Here is a 21,407-nt window from a genome sequence, read left to right on the forward strand (position 1 = left end):
AACGATACACATTTACTTTAAAAAAAATCACTTCAAACAGTTTCAAATAATAAAATAAACCATAAAAAATCACTTCAAACGTATTTCAAATAATTAAACAAACCATAAACTTTGCCAGCTTGCTTCAATGAAATAGATCCCCTATGTCCCATGTTAGTGTACTCCCTCCTCTCACAAGTCAATTAGGTGAGATCTCATATCTTCATCATTATTTTGAGGTATATCTCCATTTTTATGACTTTTTATCAATTTTACACTTGGAGAGGGGAATATATATGTTCTCCATAAGTCATTATGAAATAGGGTCAACGTCTATGCTAGGTAGGGTTTGCCTGGGTTTTAGGAGATAAATGGCCAATAACATAGTTTTATTATGTATATTCTCTTCTTTTCAATTGTTTGAGTTGGATTATTTAGAGAATGGTAGATTTGAAAGGGTTTTGGGATATTTTAAATATGATTTAGGGAGTGTTTTGAATTATTTAAAGTAAATAATAATATGTAATGTATTAAGATGGTGAATAGGAGGATTTTAAGACCTTTTTTAAATCACATTTCAAATTAATTAAAGACTAAAATATATTTGATATTTTAATACGTGTATATTATTTGATTTTTTTAAATTTTTGTGATTTATAATAATTTTTGAAGAAATTTGTGGATAAATCACATAAGTATTGTTTGAGGGTTAACGTTTCGAATCTACCAATGAGATTCATCTTGGTTTTGATGATGAACCTTATTGGTAGGTTCGAAAGATTGACCCTGAAACAATACTTATGTGTAATATTGTTTTTTAAAAGGTAGTAAAGTTGACCCTCAAACAATATTTATGTGTAATATTGTTTTTTTAAAGGTAGTAACATTGACCCTCAAACAATACTTATGTGTAATATTGTTTTTTTAAAGGTAGTTTATTTGGTAAGATTATGATATGCTAAATAATGTAAGTGATAAAGGTTTTATGTTCAATATTGTGTCACAAATTTGTGTTACCCTATTTTGGGAGACTTTTTCTTGGGAGAAGGTAGTGATATTTAAAGGTTATAGTGGTAATGGTTGAAATAGAGACAATGTAAGTGATAAAAGTTTTATGTTCAATCACGTTACCATGTTTCGGGGGAGACTTGTCTTTGAAGGAAGGTAGTGATATTTAGAGGTTATAGCGGTAGTTGTTGAAATATAGACAATGATAGTTAGAGGTTATAGTGGTAGTTGTTGAAATAGACCCCATATGACATGAGTACCAAACCAACCCAATTACCTATTTCTAAAAAAAAAACTTATATGTAATATTGAATATAACATAAAATATAAAATAATTTAAATATAAATATAACATACAATGGAAATTAAATATTATTATTATTATTATCCAATTTTAAGGTCATAGCCAAGCTAGACACCAAATTGGTGTATGAGACCCCTTGCTTGTGGGACAAGGGACCCACCTCCATGCAGCAATTTGACAGCTAAGTCTACGAAGGCATACATACTCTACCCCCTCTAGTTTTGAACCTATGACCTCTTAGGAGGAAACAAGTGCTCTTAACCATTAAGTCCACAACATGTCAAACAAACTCAATTACTTATTTTTCAAAAACAAAAAACATATACATAATATTAAATAAAAGATAAAATAATTTAAATATAAATCTAACATAAAATGTCAATTAAATATAATTATAAAATAAGTTACCATATATTTTTCGATAAATCACATTTCAAATAAATTAAAGGCTAAAATATATTTAATAATTAAAATATTTTAATATGTGTAATATTGTTTTTTTAAGGGTAGTTTATTTGGTAAGATTATGATATGCTAAATAATGTAAGTGATAAAGGTTTTATGTTCAATATTGTGTCACAAATTTGTGTTACCATATTTTGGGAGATATTTTTTTCAAAGAAGGTAGTGATATTTAGAGGTTATAGTGGTAATGGTTGAAATAGAAGCAATGTAAGTAATACAAGTTTTATGTTCAATCATGTTACCATATTTGGGGGAGACTTGTCTTTGAAGGAAAGTAGTGATATTTAGAGGTTATAGTGATAGTGGTTGAAAAATAGAAATGATAATTAGAAGTTATAGTGATAGTTGTTGAAATAGACCTCATATGACATAAGTACCAAACCAACCCAATTATCTATTTTTCAAAAAAAAATCATATACATAATATTGCATATGACATAAAATAATTTAAATATAAATATAACGTAAAAAATAAGTTAAATATAATTATGCCAAACTAATTCAATAATCTATTTCTAAAAAAATCATATACATAATATTAAATATAACCTAAAATATAAAATAATTTAAATATAAATATAACAAAATGTAAATTATAATTATAAAATAAATTAAAATGTATTTAATTAATTTTAAAAAAATCCCACATAATCATATAAAAAAAATTGTTTATTTTTATATCTTACATTTATTTTTAAAGGGAAACATTTTTTTTTAAAATCGAATCATCTTGTAAAGTAAAATGAAAAAATAATGATTTCCAACCCTAAAAAGACCTTAATATAATCTATATACTTTATTATAATTTTGTTTCTACTCATGAGAAAGTAGAGCAAGTGTTTCTTGTGTTTCTTGCAAGTCAAGAATGTGGACCTACGGTTAGGCTATAAAGAACTTCTTGGAAATTATTGCACAACGGAGAGCATAGAGGTGCAGAATATTTTAATTTTACAATGGAGAGCATAGAGGTGCAGAATATTTTAGTGGTAATACACAATGAGGATCATAGGGATGCATAATATTTTAGATATGGAGGGTACCCACAAATGAGTAGGGTACATGATTTTGTCTAACATTTTAGGTTCTTAGGTATCTGTTTTTCTTACTTAAAAAGTGAGGAATGTAGTGGGGAATAAAATGTGACCATTCATAACCATGATTACACTTTAGACTTGAAGATTGCATGGGCCATAAATATAACATACAATGTGAGGGAAGGGTTTGTCAAGGAGGATATGGGTTTGAGGTTGATATTAAAATAATGACTAAAATTTCAACAAAACTAACCATAGATTGGTTGCATTCAACCACTCTTTGCAGAAATGTGATAAAAACGACCATTCACCAACTACATTAATTATTTTGTTTTTATTTTATTTCTCATCTTGGCACATATTTTGTGGCAATCACATTCTTTTGTCCTCTTTGTTAACAAATATACTTTCCACACCTAAAAATTTGAATGTTTTGCTTTAAAAAAATATCTTAGTGAATTGGGTAAAGTTGTTGGCATATAAAAGGAATTCTCGGTAACACTGAGAGATCAATATATGGATAAAGACTTTCGTATATGGTTTTGTGGGTTTTAAGCAAAGTATCCTTATTATTATTTATTATTATTGATGTAAATTTTTAATGATATCACTTGCATTATAATAATATAATCAAATAATTAATATTTATATTTTGTTTTTCTATATTAAATTTTGTAAATGTAAAAAAAATTAAATATATTAAAAAAAAATTATGGTAAAATTTTATTGGTAATTTTATAATTTATCATTATTGTATTTAGTTTATTATGAAGTGACGTGGTAATGAAGTGTTAGATGAGATGTTGTAATTCAATATCTCAGTTAACACTTTATTATAATATTAGTGAAGTTTTTGCAATTTTTTGGCGATTCTGGAGTGGTTAATAATTGGTTCTTAGGGATCTGTATATTACACAGCTTGGCCTTAAATCTTTGGCAACAAAGAATTCATCAATTACAAGAATGTGGAGTTGCAAGTATCACATATCCATAGGGAGCACAACATTGATGTGGACAAAACATCAAAGGAAGCAATGCTTCAGCCTGTAAGACATTTAGTGATTATAGAAAAAGTCGTTAATGTCCTTATAGTGAATGCCAAAAATGTTTTTTGAAACTGAAGTTGTTGTAATCATTGGGACCTTGCCTGTTTTTATGTTTTTATGTTTTGGATTGGTAGAATGCCATAGTTCTTAATAGACATGTATAGGAAGTTGTAATTGAATAGTATTTTTTATATTTTAATTTCCATGAAACAACAAATATACGATTTTTTTTCCATGGGAAAAAAGAAAAGAAAAGATGAGATGTTTAAAATTTAATTTAGTTTTTTTTTGTATCCCAAAGGAACTCAACAACCTGCCCAACACGTAGCTACTAGTAAACCTTTGGGGATCTACGACTTGTCCTACAAGTCACAATCGGGGGGATTTAAACCTTAGATCTCTCAATTTTCTCAGGACTCACATTACCTTGATCACTAATTGAGTTTCTCCCTTAGGACTTCAAAATTTTATGTTTAAATTTAACTTCATATTCCAATTTAATTAATAATCATATCAAAGCTTAAATTAAACTACAATATATAAAGACAAGGTAGCATAGCTAGCGTTCTTAAACTTTGAAAGATACAAAACAACTATTTATAACATATATTTGGATAGTTATGCTCCAATTTAAAATATTTTTTTCTTTTGTATTATTAATGTTTTTTTCTTTTGTTTTATTGAATATGTGTAAAAAGTAATAAAGACTTCTTTTTTTGTTATGCATATTATTTAATACTTGACAGAAATCATTAAAGTCATCACATATTATTTTATGTTCTTCATCGATGAGGAAAGAAAATATATAATAATACATAATAAACTTACGTACATTAAAAAAAATGGTAGCATTGTTATCATTGACCACGATAAATTTTACTAATCTTCACAAAATAAACTAAAAGCAATTTATTGTGTATAATATCAATTTTAATATGCAAATAAGATTTTCATCACAACTTTATGATGAAAAGAAGTAGAATTTCCTTTATAAAATAAAATAAGTATTGCATGTAGATACATCTCCCTAGAATAAATTTAAATATAAAAATGCTTATATGATATACATTTGTGTTGTATATCTAATTTAATGACCATACACATGACAACCAATTGAGCAAAATCTATATTTTTTCAAAACCAATAAAAATGAAAGTACCAGCTGAAGATAAATATTGTGCTAAAGATAATGTCTACTTAGTAAAGTATATCTTTTCTCACTAGCAATAAAAAACAAAAGTAACATATTCATATTCATCTATGAAAATAAATGTTCGGCCTAAGATAATATTTTTTATTAGAGTCTTTAATCCTCTCTAGAAATCCGCAATTAGAAAACAAATACCATATATACATATGCATTGATAAATGTTAGGGTCAAGGTAATCAACTGTACATTTTGACGATGATTCACGTGTGACACCATAACATTCTCGACAAATTGGAGAACACCATTTCATTCATATAATTTTGCGTACTTTATAAGACCTTGAAATAGCGTATCCAAATGTTATCGCTTAAAAGCCATGAGAAAAATAAAACTCCCCCTAAAAGGAAAATGAGCTTTGAAGTAAAGAAAAGTACAATGAATTCTTGATTGTATCTATTTCCATATTGTGGGCCAATTAACTTAATGAATAAGGATATAATAAGAAAAGGAGTAGGACATACCAAAACTCATTCACACTTACAATAGAATCCTATATATCAAATAAATATGTTTGGAGAACCATTGATTCACTCTTGTATAAAGAAAGAACAATAATTTTAACATCCATGTTAACAATTCAGTAGCCATATGGAAACAAAATGTGAAGGCATATGTACTTTCAAGGAAAGAAGAGGATATTGAAGTGCTAAGCACACTTGGGTCTAGAGGAATCTTTGATGGATAACTTCACAAGAAGTTCTAGTTACTAGGTACATGCCTTTTGAGGTGATGATTGATGCTATATGATTTATTTCACTAGTTTCAATCCCACTTCTTTTGCCCCTCAGCATTACCCAATGCAATGAGTGCTAAGTGCACAATTCAATATCATGAGAAATTGGTAATTTTGACTAATGCTCAAGGGATATGGGTCATGCATTAATACCATATTGTATGTAATAATAATAACCAAAATGATATTTCATAAGTTGTATTATGAAAGATGGCCAAATATTTAAATAAAGAGTCAAGGGAACTCTAAATGAATAGTTCACAAAGCATACTACTTTTTAAGTTTTTGTAGATAAGGTAACAAGAAAAGCGCTCTTGACTATGGGTGAAACTCCATAATTTCATGCACTTGAGTCATATGAATCTTGGAGTGAATGACAACTCAAAAAGTCCTTGAAATCCTTGAAGATGATGAATTGATATTATGCAATTCATTTGATAATTTCAATTCCACCTCTACATCTTATAAACATCGCTTAATACAATAAATACTAGCCCCTCATTAACTATTTTCGCTAATATTAATAAAATATAAATCATAAATTTATAACTTGCTTTAAAATAATCTTAGAAATATAATATCTCATAAATATATTGTAAAAAATATTAAACTTAATAACGTATAACTAAATACTAGCAACTCATTAACCATTTTCACTAATATTAATAAAATATAAATCATAAATTTATAACTTGCTTTAAATTTTTTTATTTTTTTTTACAAGTTCAGTTATGGTTTTATATATTCCAAAAAAGAGAGAGGAGCAAGCTCCTGATACATATGGGGCTGGAAAGAGTCATGCTGAAGGAGAATAGATCGGGAACGCAGTCTCGGGTACCTTTAGACATGAATCCAAAAATTCCAGAGTTTCCAACTACATTTCTGGCATACTGTCGTACAAACTGTGAAAGCAAGAAAATACACTTACATAACATAACTTCAGAAACTAAGAAATGCAGGTGAAAATTCAAAACACTTATGAGGCATTTTAATATTTGTTTACAGATTGATCTTGCTGAGATCTCTGTTTACTGCTCTAATAGTTGGAGTTTTCTCCCTCCTAATTCAGAGTAATGTTTTTGAGGTAGCTGACTGTCTCCTCTAGGTGAGTGCACCTGTTGGTGAGAGAGTCTATTTCAGCCTTTTGACTCTCCAGTTGTCTCTTCAAAACTGAGTTTTCAGATCTCACTTGAATCTTCAAGTCTTGGATTGTCTCTCTTACCTTAACGATCATGAATTTGTGAGCTCGGCATGTAGTGCATTTCTCGTTTTGGGAAGCTCGGTCTACTGGATTCAAGTCCATGGCTGAGTGGTCTTCTGTTGTCTTATGATCTGAAATATGATCCTCTGTGGTTTGTTGGTTCTTCCTATTGTCTCTATTGGGTGAAGGCATCATTGTTGTTCCCTGGAGCTTGATAGGATGATGCTGATGGACCTTCTTGTTGATTGGACGAAGATCCAACTTCCCTTAATTAAGGCTCTAGTTTGCTGGCTTGATTCGATACAGGAGGAAAAAAGAGGCTAATGTCACTGAAGAGAAAGCGAAAATGGAGGAGTGAAGAAAGTGGCCAGAAATGAGAGCAAATATGGGCGAATAGGCAAAGAAAGATCAGAGCGAGGATAGCTTGAGGCTCACGATGGGATTGCGAGCATGAGGGGAGCAGGGGAAGCAAACCAAAGCCAGCGAGCATGCAGGGGACAACTTGGGATCGCAGAGAGGGGGAGCGTAATGGCACAAGAGGGCCGAGGGAACATGGAGAAGGAGGAAGGAGCGCGGGCATAGAAGAAAGGAGGGGACAACAGAATGAGAGAGAGAACACTAGAGTGGGAGATCCACATGTAAAACAGAGGAGAACCGAGGAGTGAAGTGAGGAGTGGGAGGCTTGAAATTTAAAGGAGAGGGGGGAGCGATGGAAGGCCAATTCAACTGGGTAGAGATGGTGACCTGAGAAAGCCCGATTGGAGGAAAAAAGCATAACTTAGATCGGATGGAAGGACAGGTTATGAGCAGAATGATGAGAGTGGAGTCACAAGATCTCCAGGACCTGTCAGCCATAAGGGAATCTCTGCGAGGATAATTGTGGGTACACCATATCACATAAGTGTTGAAACTCAGAATATAATCTTTGGAAGAGATTTTTGACATGAAATTCAAACAGGGATGAAAGGACTAAGGAATAGGTGTGAAGAACACCTCCTCAGCTACTCTTGTTTCCCCTTTAGGCCTGGCTATTGCCAAATTGGCATGGTGGTCAGCGGAGCTGTTGTTTTCTTGCAAGATGTGTTTAAAAGTGACATTTCCCAAGTTTTCCATATTTTGCTTTATTTTATTGAGGATATGGTGCATGTAAACATTTGGAGGGGTCATTCTACTGATCATGGCAGCATTTGGAGGGGTTCTTCTACTGATCATGGCTTCAATGATGATAGTTGAATCTCCAACTATAATAGGATCTCTAATTTCGTTTTTTTTAAGAATCTTGGTGCTCATTAGCAGGCCATAAGCCTCAGCCCTATTATTAGAGGCTTACCCCAACCCCCACTCATAAGTGACCGAATTATTCCCCCCTGGTTCGAGGAGGATCCCTCCTGCTCCAACTCTGCCCAGATTGTTTTTGGAGGTGCCATCAAAGAAAAGACAATGCCTGTTCAGATTTCCTTTCCATGTTGAAAATTATTCCTTATTTAATCTAATTTTCCAGTTTTGAGTTGGGGGTCTAACATTGGGACTGATATTCCAATTACTTCTGATAGTTGCTTAGCTGATCCAATTCTTTTCTTCTTGCTAGAGGTTGCTACTGTCTATTTCTTTTAAACCTTTCATGTTTAGAAATTCTAAAGTGAGGCCCCAAGTCTTTGACAAAGCTCTTCCAATCTTTGGGGTTTGGTCTTTGAAGATGTTTTGATTTCTTGAGAGCCAAATCTCCCAATAGAGAAATGACATGTTTTTATGTTTTTATGTTTTATGTTTTGGATTGGTAGAATTCCATAGTTCTTAATAGACATGTATAGGAAGTTGTAATTGAATAGTATTTTGTATATTTTAATTTCCATGAAACAACAAATATACGATTTTTTTTCCATGGGAAAAAAGAAAAGAAAAGTTGAGATGTTTAAAATTTAATTTAGTTTTTTTTGTATCCCAAAGGAACTCAACAACCTGCCCGGCACGTAGCTACTAGTAAACCTTTGGGGATCTACGACTTGTCCTACAAGTCACAATCGCGGGGATTTAAACCTTAGATCTCTCAATTTTCTCAGGACTCACATTACCTTGATCACTAATTGAGTTTCTCCCTTAGGACTTCAAAATTTTATGTTTAAATTTAACTTCATATTCCAATTTAATTAATAATCATATCAAAGCTTAAATTAAACTACAATATATAAAGACAAGGTAGCATAGCTAGCGTTCCTGCCGCTTAGTTTAATTATTAAACTTTGAAAGATACAAAACAACTATTTATAACATATATTTGGATAGTTATGCTCTAATTTAAAATATTTTTTTCTTTTGTATTATTAATGTTTTTTCTTTTGTTTTATTGAATATGTGTAAAAAGTAATAAAGACTTCTTTTTTTGTTATGCATATTATTTAATACTTGACAGAAATCATTAAAGTTGTCACATATAATTTTATGTTCTTCATCAATGAGGAAAGAAAATATATAATAATACATAATAAACTTACTTACATTAAAAAAAATGGTAGCATTGTTATCATTGACCACGATAAATTTTACTAATCTTCACAAAATAAACTAAAAGCAATTTATTGTGTATAATATCAATTTTAATATGCAAATAAGATTTTCATCACAACTTTATGATGAAAAGAAGTAGAATTTCCTTTATAAAATAAAATAAGTATTGCATGTAGATACATCTCCCTAGAATAAATTTAAATATAAAAATGCTTATATGATATACATTTGTGTTGTATATCTAATTTAATGACCATACACATGACAACCAATTGAGCAAAATCTATATTTTTTCAAAACCAATAAAAATGAAAGTACCAGCTAAAGATAAATATTGTGCTAAAGATAATGTCTACTTAGTAAAGTATATCTTTTCTCACTCGCAATAAAAAACAAAAGTAACATATTCATATTCATCTATGAAAATAAATGTTCGGCCTAAGATAATATTTTTTATTGGAGTCTTTAATCCTCTCTAGAAATCCGCAATTAGAAAACAAATACCATATATACATATGCATTAATAAATGCTAGGGTCAAGGTAATCAACTGTACATTTTGACGATGATTCATGTGTGACACCATAACATTATCGACAAATTGGAGAACACCATTTCATTCATATAATTTTGCGTACTTTATAAGACCTTGAAATAGCATATCTAAATGTCATCGCTTAAAAGCCATGAGAAAAATAAAACTCCCCCTAAAAGGAAAATGAGCTTTGAAGTAAAGAAAAGTACAATGAAGTCTTGATTGTATCTATTTCCATATTGTGGGCCAATTAACTTAATGAATAAGGATATAATAAGAAAAGGAGTAGGACATACCAAAACTCATTCACACTTACAATAGAATCCTATATATCAAATAAATATGTTTGGAGAACCATTGATTCACTCTTGTATAAAGAAAGAACAATAATTTTAACATCCATGTTAACAACTCAGTAGCCATATGGAAACAAAATGTGAGGGCATATGTACTTTCAAGGAAAGAAGAGGACATTGAAGTGCTAAGCACACTTGGATCTAGAGGAATCTTTGATGGATAACTTCACAAGAAGTTCTAGTTACTAGGTACATGCCTTTTGAGGTGATGATTGATGCTATATGATTTATTTCACTAGTTTCAATCCCACTTCTTTTGCCCCTCAGCATTACCCAATGCAATGAGTGCTAAGTGCACAATTCAATATCATGAGAAATTGGTAATTTTGACTAATGCTCAAGGGATATGGGTCATGCATTAATACCATATTGTATGTAATAATAATAACCAAAATGATATTTCATAAGTTGTATTATGAAAGATGGCCAAATATTGAAATAAAGAGTCAAGGGAACTCTAAATGAATAGTTCACAAAGCATACTACTTTTTAAGTTTTTGTAGATAGGGTAACAAGAAAAGCACTCTTGACTATGGGTGAAGCTCCATAATTTCATGCACTTGAGTCATATGAGTCTTGGAGTGAATGACGACTCAAAAAGTCCTTGAAATCCTTGAAGATGATGAATTGATATTATGCAATTCATTTGATAATTTCAATTCCACCTCTACATCTTATAAACATCGCTTAATACAATAAATACTAGCCCCTCATTAACTATTTTCACTAATATTAATAAAATATAAATCATAAATTTATAACTTGCTTTAAAATAATCTTAGAAATATAATATCTCATAAATATATTGTCAAAAATATTAAACTTAATAACGTATAACTAAATACTAGCAACTCATTAACCATTTTCACTAATATTAAGAAAATATAAATCATAAATTTATAACTTGCTTTAAATTTTTTATTTTTTTTACAAGTTCAGTTATGGTTTTATATATTCCAAAAAAGAGAGAGGAGCAAGCTCCTGATACATATGGGGCTAGAAAGAGTCATGCTGAAGGAGAATAGACCGGGAACGCAGTCTCGGGTACCTTTAGACATGAATCCAAAAATTCCAGAGTTTCCAACTACATTTTTGGCATACTGTCGTACATATTGTGAAATCAAGAAAATACACTTACATAACATAACTTCAGAAACTAAGAAATGCGGGTGAAAATTCAAAACACTTATGAGGCATTTTAATTTTTTTACAGATTGATCTTGTTGAGATCTCTGTTTACTGCTCTGATAGTTGGAGTTTTCTCCCTCCTGATTCAGAGTAATGTTTTTGAGGTAGCTGACTGTCTCCTCTAGGTGAGTGCACTTGTTGGTGAGAGAGTCTATTTCAGCCTTCTGACTCTCCAGTTGTCTCTTCAAAGCTGAGTTTTCAGATCTCACTTGAATCTTCAAGTCTTGGATTGTCTCTCTTACCTTAACGATCATGAATTTGTGAGCTCGGCATGTAGTGCATTTCTCATTTTGGGAAGCTCGGTCTATTGGATTCAAGTCCATGGCTGAGTGGTCTTCTGTTGTCTTATGATCTGAAATATGATCCTCTGTGGTATGTTGGTTCTTCCTGTTGTCTCTATTGGGTGAAGGCATTGTTGTTGTTCCCTGGAGCTTGATAGGATGATGCTTATGGACCTTCTTGTTGATTGGACGAAGATCCAACTTGCCTTAATTAAGGCTCTAGTTTGCTGGCTTGATTCGATACAGGAGGAAAAAGGAGGCTAGCTTCATTGAAGAGAAAGCGAAAATGGAGGAGTGAAGAAAGTGGCCAGAAATGAGAGCAGATATGGGCGAATAGGCAAAGGAAGAGCAGAGCGAGGATAGCTTGAGGCTCATGATGGGATTGCGAGCATGAGGGGAGCAGGGGAAGCAAACCAAAGGCAGCGAGCATGCAGGGGACAACTTGGGATCGCAGAGAGGGGGAGCGTAATGGCACGAGAGGGCCGAGGGAACATGGAGAAGGAGGAAGGAGCGCGGGCAGAGAAGAAAGGAGGGGACAACAGAATGACAGAGAGAACGCTGGAGTGGGAGATCCACATGTAAAACAGAGGAGGATCGAGGAGTGAAGTGAGGAGTGGGAGGCCCGAAATTTAAAGGAGAGGGGGGAGCGATGGAAGGCCAATTCAACTGGGTAGAGATGGTGACCTGGGAAAGCCTGATTGGAGGAAAAAAGCATAACTTAGATTGGATGGAAGGACAAGTTATGAGCAGAATGATGAGAGTGGAGTCATAAGATCTCCAGGACCTGTCAGCCATAAGGGAATCTCTGCGAGGATAATTGTGGGTACACCATATCACATAAGTGTTGCAACTCAGAATATAATCTTTGGAAGAGATTTTTGACATGAAATTCAAACAGGGATGAAAGGACTAAGGAATTGTTGTGAAGAACACCTCCTCAGCTACTCGTGTTGCCCCTTTAGGCCTGGCTACTCCCAAATTGGCATGGTGGTCAGCGGAGCTGTTGTTTTCTCGCAAGATGTGTTTAAAAGTGACATTTCCCAGGTTTTCCATATTTTGCTTTATTTTATTGAGGATATGGTGCATGGAAACATTTGGAGGGGTTATACTACTGATCATGGCAGCATTTGGAGGGGTTCTTCTACTGATCATGGCTTCAATGATGATAGTTGAATCTCCCATTATAATAGGATCTCTGATTTCGTTTTTTTTTAGAATCTTGGTGCCCATTAGCAGGCCATAAGCCTCAACCCTATTATTAGAGGCTTACCCCAACCCCCACTCATAAGTGACCGAATTATTCCCCCCTGGTTCGAGGAGGATCACTCCTGCTCCAACTCTACCCGGATTGTTTTTGGAGGTGCCATCAAAGAAAAGACAATCCCTATTCATATTTCCATTCCATGTTGAAAATTATTCCTTATTTAATCTAATTTTCCAGTTTTGAGTTGGGGGTCTAACATTAGGACTGATATTCCAATTACTTCTGATAGTTGCTTAGCTGATCCAATTCTTTTCTTCTTGCTAGAGGTTGCTACTGTCTATTTCTTTTAAACCTTTCATGTTTAGAAATTCTAAAGTAAGGCCCCAAGTCTTTGACAAAGCTCTTCCAATCTTTGGGGTTTGGTCTTTGAAGATGTTTTGATTTCTTGAGATCTCCCAATAGAGAAATGACATGAGACTTTCCCATAACCTTTTGATGGTTTTCTTGTTCTTCAATGAATATGGGTATTTTTTCCATTCAGTGAAGAAGTCATTAAAGGTTGTAGAGAAGTTGAGCTCCATTTCCAGAGGACTTGTGAGTTGCTTCCAACACTCTCTAGCAAAGGGGCAATCCAAGAAGAGGTGTTGGATGGATTCTTCTTCATTTAGACACATTGAGCACCTTGATGGGTCGGAGAATCCCTTTCTTTTGAGGTTATCGGCTGTGAGAATTCTGCCTTTTAGGAGAGTCCAGCTGAAAATCTTGACTTTGGGGAGGCTTTTTGTCTTCCATGTAGATTTCCAGGGGGCCCAATCTTGTTCATCTTGCTGTGCCTGGAGAATGATGTATCCAGACTTGAGTGAGTAAGTACCCCCACTAGGATCCCAGATAAATGTGTCTTCAACTTCCAGATTTGTTGGGGTTGATCCTTAGAGATGGAGGACTAAGAAATCCCATTAGATTTCTAAATTTGAAGGCAGATTTGGAATGTGCTAGTCATGCCAATTTTTGTTTTTCCATCGATATATAAAGTGTAGGGATGTTAGCCCCTTATCTTGCATCCATTCTCTTCACTCCTGGAAACCTGGGAAGGATGATAAAAGCTCTTTCCCCATGATTATGTTTCCCCAAACCTTGATATTTTTGTCATTTCCGGGCAGCTTTGAAGTGTACTTGGTGATAGAAAGTAACATTTTTTTGACTAGCTTCCATACTTGCGAGCAAGGCCTTATAGGGACATTTTCATCCAGCAAGTGAGTTCTTTGATGATTCATATATTTTAAAGCCAAAATTTGTTTCCACCAGCTGTCCTTTCCGGTTATCATTCTCCATATAATTTTGGCCCCAAGGGAAGCATTCATGATTCCTGGAAGCCTTATGGATAAACCTCCCTTCTCATAAGGCAAAATTACTTGTTCCCATTTGACCAAGCTGAAATTTTTGGTCTCGTTTTTCCCTCCCTGCCATAGAAAACCCGTTATTATTATCTCCATTTGTTTGTGGATGCTGGTCAGAGCTAGTATAGTGGCATATTGGTAAATTGGCAACGCAGTGAGCATGGCTTTGATTAGGATCACCCTGCCCGCTATGTTCAACCACTGCATGCCCCAACTTTGGATTTTTTCCTTCATCTTTTCAGTTTGTGTGCTCCATAACTCAGCCTTCAGATTTTATTTTGATATGGGTAGTCCTAGGTAGAAGAAGTGACTCCAATTTGCCTGTATGGGAATCTCTAGGATCTATGATATTCTTTGCATGGTGCGGGAGGAAGCATTCCAGCCATATATTTTACATTTTTCATTGTTTAGGAGACCACCTGGAACCTCCATGAATTTATCTAAGACTTTTTTTAACCTTCTGGCAATAATGCATGAGGCTCCACCCATCAACAATGTGTCATCTACGAACAAGGAGTGATTAATGCTTCTTACACCATGTGATATGTGCAAACCAGTTAGTGTTATTTCTCTCCTACTCTTTTCCAAAGCTCTAATTAACGAATCTGCCATTATTATATATAAGAAAGGGGAAAGGGGAAAACCCTACCTCAACCCTCTGGAACTTTGAAAGAAGTCACTCGTCTTCCGTTTATCAATGGGGCTATCCATGGTCCTATAATGCAGGCGCTGATTACCTCAATGATGTCGTTTGAGAAGCCAAATTTCTTTAAGACAACAATGATGTAAGGAAGGCTTACATGGTCAAAGGCATTGGCCATATCCAGTTTTATGATGATTCCATGTTCTTTTTTTCAGCATGCTTGAGTGTAGTTCTTCTTGGACAACCAGAATGTTGTCAACAATCTGTTTATTTGGAACAAAACCTCGGTTTTCCGAGATAATCTCAGGGAGAACTTTCTTAATTCGATTGACTATGATCTTCATTATTATTTTGTAAGAAGAGTTGCACAATGATATAGGTCAGAATGTGCTAAAAGTGGAAGGCCTTGCATCCTTCGGAATTAAAGCCAAATAGGAGGATTTAGTAAAACCTCCCATCTTTTTTTAATAAGCACATTCCTTATCATTCTTACTAAATCCTTTTTTATTATATGCCAGTGATGCCTGAAAAATGAAATTGTGAAGCCGTCTGGACCCGGTTCTTTGTCTGGATGTAGGCCCCAAACAACTGCCTCGATTTCTTGTTCTTCGATTTCTTGCATAAGTTTCAAATTTTGGACAACACTTATCTTGTTTAGCACATGCTGCAAAAAGGATTTGAAATTTGCTCTTTCTCCATTTGCTGTTAGGAGGTTTTTAAAATGTTTATGTGCTTCTTTTTTTAAATCAACAGCTCCTCTAATTTCCTGTCCCTCTATTTGGATTTTGTCGATCTGATTTTTGGCCCTTCTGATTTTCATAGAATTATGAAAAAAGGTTGTGTTTTTATCCTCTGCTTTTAACCATAGGCTTCTTGACTTTAATCTCACCACTTCCTCTTCTTTCCGGTTTTCTCTGTATATTTCCCAATAGAGGGCCTTTTCCTGAAGATGGTCCTCTTTGGTCTCCTCCTCATTTTCTTTTGCCTCTTGAATTTCCTCCATTTTTTTTAATAACTTAGCATTTCTTTTCTTTGTTTGTTTTTCTTATTCTATGGCCCATTTTTTCAGTTCCTTTCTCAAGTTTTTAAACTTGGTTTCCCACACATAATAGGGGGGCCACGAGACTTTTTAGGACCACACATCCACAATTAGATTTTTGAAATCTTCATTGTTGTTCCATGCTGGGCAGTGTCTGAAAGGTATCGGTTCTTGATTTTCCAACAGCCCCATAGAAATTACCACCAGCTTGTGGTCTAATGCTATTGTGTGAATTATTCTTGATCTTGCTGAATTGTAGTTGGAGATGATGTTGTCCTGAACCAAAATGCGATCTAATCTTTCCTTTATATTGCTGCTTCCTACCCTCTTGTTACCCCAAGTATACTTTCCATTGTTGGGAGGAGTGTCTATTAGATTGTTTTTTTTCCATTATGTTTTCGATGGCGTCCCTTGAAGGGTCTGAATGGTAAACCCCACCAAATTTCTCCTCCACATTAAGGACAAGATTGAGGTCCCATCCTAAAATTATTTTTTTGTTTTGAGTATCATTTAAGGTCTCTTAAACGATATTCCAACATTGTTATTTTTCCCTGAAGTGATTGGAAGCATATATGTTGACAATGCAAAATTGCTCATTGGTGGTCGTCTCTTTTAGATATGTTTTAATCTAGTGTTGTTCCCTATTTTGCTGAAGCAACTCCCATTTTCCTTTCCTCCTGTTGACATGGTGAATTTTTGTGTGCCAACAAAGGGGAACCAACCCAATCACAGACCCCGATTAGATTTGCTTTCGTTTGGAATGGCTAGTTTCGACGGGTTTTAAAGGACCACAGAAACTGTTATAGGTGTTGAAAGATTGCTCCCAGAGGAATACTTCCATTAAATCAACAAAAGAAACAACTAACCTATATGTATCAGATCCTATCTATACTGATTCTAACTACTTATGCTAGTCCTAACTATTCTAATCTATCATGCAGGAGCATAACAAAAAGAGATTAAACATCATATATAGATTCCAAGTCCAAATGAATCAATTACTGGTTCACAGATGGACAAGGGTGTATTAAATCTTAATTGCAATCTAATTACTTATACAAGAATACACATTCCTTTCCATACAAATAAAGCTTGCAACTAATGTTTAACAAGGTTTTGAATCAGCAACCGCTCATGAATTAACCATGGTAACAAATCATATTTGAATAACCAAGACTAGTCACGAACTGTCTGTTATCAATATACACAAAAACAAAACATATTTATATTTATGCTAGAAACAACACCCTGATTCTAAACACATGAAAGAAAAGGAAGATAAATCAGAAAAAGGCTCCTTCTTGACCCAAACAGTCTTGTTTATTAGCACAATAAATCCAAAAGTTGTTCTGCCCAAAAAAATGTCCTCCTCCCATCTCTGGAGGTAATATTTATGCAGAAAAAGATTGACCCTCCATCTTCCCCTCGACTTTCCACCTTCCTCCCCTTTTCAATATATAAATCAAAATATACAGATGTAGAATGGTCGGTGAAACCGTTGACACGTCGAGGTCACATTTGCTGGAGCGTTCTATTTCCTGGGGGGAATGAATGGATGCCAATGGAAAGGAGAATGACTACGTGTCATCTCCTCACGATGAAACCCGAGACAACATCACTTTCGGAATACACAGGTAACACATGGAAACCCGACCGTAAATGCCTAAGGCCGAATCTTAAATAGAGTATACCTGAATCTTTTACCCATAGCCATTCTTGATGCTTATGCATCCGCTCATGCATCTTTTACCCATAGCCATTCTTGATGCTTATGCATCCGCTCTTCGACCTCGATTGCCTTCTCTTGGTCCTCGCCTACAAAAATAATCAACATTAGCTATGCTTATGAAAATATGATAGAAATGCCTAAAAACACAAATCTTGCCCTCAATAAAGCTTTTATAAAATCAAAAGGAACAAGTGTGAAAGAATCGACCGCTATTTTAGCCAAGGTTGCGATGCGATCAAGTCGCAATCGTAAATCGTAGCGGGTAATCACATGCAACATCACCCCTAGTCCCGCCAATTACGATTTGCGATTGGCCAGACCTGAAAATATATGTGTTGTGTTTAATAATCCTTGCGGGTTCGCCATATCGTGGAACGCCTTATGTATGGGCCTTGGGTTCCGCCGATTGCAATTTGTGATGGAGGAGTGGACAAGCGATTGTGATGAGTGATGTAATAGTGGACCCGAAAGGATATGGACGTGGTTAAGTGCATTTGAAGTCTGGGAGGTCCTCGCTTATCGGATGCAAAAGAGGAATGCACAATGTAACTGCGGAAATTGAGAGATTGCGATAGCGATAAAGGCAAGCATCGAGAAATGTATAAAGACCAAAAAAGAATGAAGAAGGCAAGTTAGATACGCTTGCAAAGTATTTCTATTACAAAATTGTTATAATATAAATAAAGGCGCGATAGAAGGTTTTGTGGGTTGAATCCACATACGACCATAGTAAAGAGTGGGGGTTGGTTATATGTGTGGGCATAGAGCACTATGAAGGTTTATTAGGATTGAAAAAGTCCCGATGAAAGATATGAATGAAGGGCTAGACTAGGTTATAAATGAATCATGCCATAGAGATTTATTCAAGGGGGGTCTTAACCATTAAGAGTTGAAGATTTGACTCGGTAGAGAGTTAAAATCCTTGGGATAAAAACAGATAATTCAGACAGTTATCATTCGGAGAAATGAAAGATCAAACTTCTAGGGACCCATTCAAATTTTCCACCAGAGCAGGTTTTAGTAGGGTGGTGGTTGTGGCCACAACAAATGGCGAACTAGTTATCTCTGTCACCAAATAAACTTTGATCCGTAGAACATCAGGGTGTTAAGATAAACTTGAAATGTAAACTATATAGACGGACAGGCATGGGTTCCACTTCAGCATTAATTGCTTTGGGCGGGATAAAGACAAATAGCTTCTACTTACTGATAGGGTTTTGACAGGCATTCTCCAATGGTTGTATTATGGGATTTATTGACCCTCCTTTACCTGTTTTCTACTTTCAAAATCCTTTCGGGGCCATCACTGGTTTGTCAATACCTGTTTAGGTGTGTACCTCAGCTCTTTATCGTGCATCAAGCTTGATGAATATATGTAGATATGCTTATCTGCACTTTATGTAAGAAATTTTAGTGCTATACTTTCGTATGATCGAATGGGGCACAGTCATGGATCATGCCATATTTTTAAACCGCTTAAGCAAGGTTGGGCTTGTTGTGTCAATCGGTACTCTAAGCCCAGTAATAATCCCTACTCCAACCAGCTTCCTAAACAACATGTCCTTCTAGATTGGCACAAGGACTTGACATTTCATTTTTTTTTAAATAAGTCCTTCCAGTTTCAGGCACAAGGACTAGAGCACAATTGGATTTGCCACAGGATAAATGACAGTGAGCTTAGCCCATGAAAGGAGGTTGGCTTGTAGATGACATATATTGGAAATTTTAGTGTGGTGGATGGAACCAATGGAGAATAACTACAAACCTCATAGGCAAGTATAGGCTAGGTCTAGGTGGGATTTTGAAAATGCAGCGTTCCGCCATGCCAATCCAATCCGTAGTTACACATTTTTCGTTTTATAAAGATGTCCCTACATGCTTCGGGTATCCAGGTTATCAACAGAGCCTTCCTAGTTCCCAACATGTGCCAATGAGTGGCTTTGACTCGAATTTCACCACTGATTTTGCAAGTTCTCATAGGCTCATCGAAGGCTCGCTTGATTTGCAAGGTAATAATGAATTTAGGATCTGTAGACTCATCAGCAGGTTAATGAGGGAAGAAAAAAGTTGAAGGTAGTGAATGAGGGCAATTGAAAGAGGGTTATAAAAGGTGAAAACGAGACTTGAAAGACCAAAATCAATTGACTGAAAAGGACTAAAATTCAAAACAGTAGGAAGATAAACTTTGTGTAAAACAAGAACAGACAGGATGAAAATATAACTAAGCTAACAAAAAAAAAAAAAATGAATCCTAACCTACTCAGGAGGTAACCACCATGTGGTGGCTACTGGAAGTACCTCTTAAGATGTTGGCCATTAACAGGGAGTTTTTCGGTTTCTCCCTGTAAAGTTTTCAATTTGTAGGTTCCCTGACCAATTTTTTCCTCAACTTGGAATGGGCCCAGCCATAAGTGTTGGAATTTCGTGTGCTTACCTTTTGGCTCACTCAACTTGTCCCATTTCAGGACAAGCTCTCCGACTTGGTAATCTTTATCTCCTGCCAGATGGCGATCAAACCATCTCTTCACGATCATTTGGTGATTCCTGAACTTGTTATGGCATTATCTATCAATTCCTCCAACCTCACCAGTTGGTTGATCCTTTTTTGAATTAAGGCTGAAGGGGTCCCTCTCGAGGCTTGGGCGAGCTGTAACGAGGGAAGGGTAATGTTGGGAGGCAAGACAGCTTCCTGTCCATAGACGAGGAAGTATGGGGAGTTTCCTAATGCTACTTTTTGGGTGACCCTATGTCTAGTCAATTTAATGTCTTAAATTGCTCTACATAAATTATCAATCCGGATATCGTAAACTGATGAAGTGTGGTGCACCATATGTGCTTAGTTAACCTTTTTCTTACTTCGTTGTTTTATATATTTTATTTTGTTTTGGGGTTTTGTTTTTGTTGGTTTCCTAAAGTGTCTAATGCAAATGGAAATCCTATTCTAAGGTCTTAAGAATACTTTTAAAGGACAAGTATGGATAGAGATTTCAAGACAAGGCCTCTGTCCCTAATGGTAACTTCCAAAACTTAGCACTTCAAAAGATCTCAAAACATGTTATTGATGGAATTAGTACTTAAACAAAAGTGTAAATATGCAGTTACTTCAATCAAAATGAAATGCAACAACCAATCAATGAGCTAGTGATTATGAAACCCAGTATCCTTGCTGCTGTATAAAAAGAAAACTGAACTTAAAGCAATTCAAAAACTGTAAGCAAAGTAAACCAAATCATATTACATCAACTCATATTCTGACCCCTCACCATTCGACTCGCTCTGGCTATAGGAGGTAATCATAAACAAATTGAGCAATCTGATATCTAATTTGCATAAAATGAAACTAATATTAAACTGCACATTCATACTTCAATCCCTCACCATTTGACTCGCTCTAGCTATAGGAAGTAACTGAAAATGACATGAGCAATTCAATAACTAACTTGTAGAAAAATAAACTAATATCAAACTACGCATTCATACTTCAATCCCTCATCATTTGAGTCACTCTGGCTATTGGAGGTAACTGAAAATGACATGAGCAGTCTAATATC

This window comes from Pinus tabuliformis, chromosome 7 (genome assembly GCF_031772625.1).
Source record: "Pinus tabuliformis cultivar Carrire ecotype Pingquan chromosome 7, CPIR1, whole genome shotgun sequence".
Taxonomy (NCBI): domain Eukaryota; kingdom Viridiplantae; phylum Streptophyta; class Pinopsida; order Pinales; family Pinaceae; genus Pinus; species Pinus tabuliformis.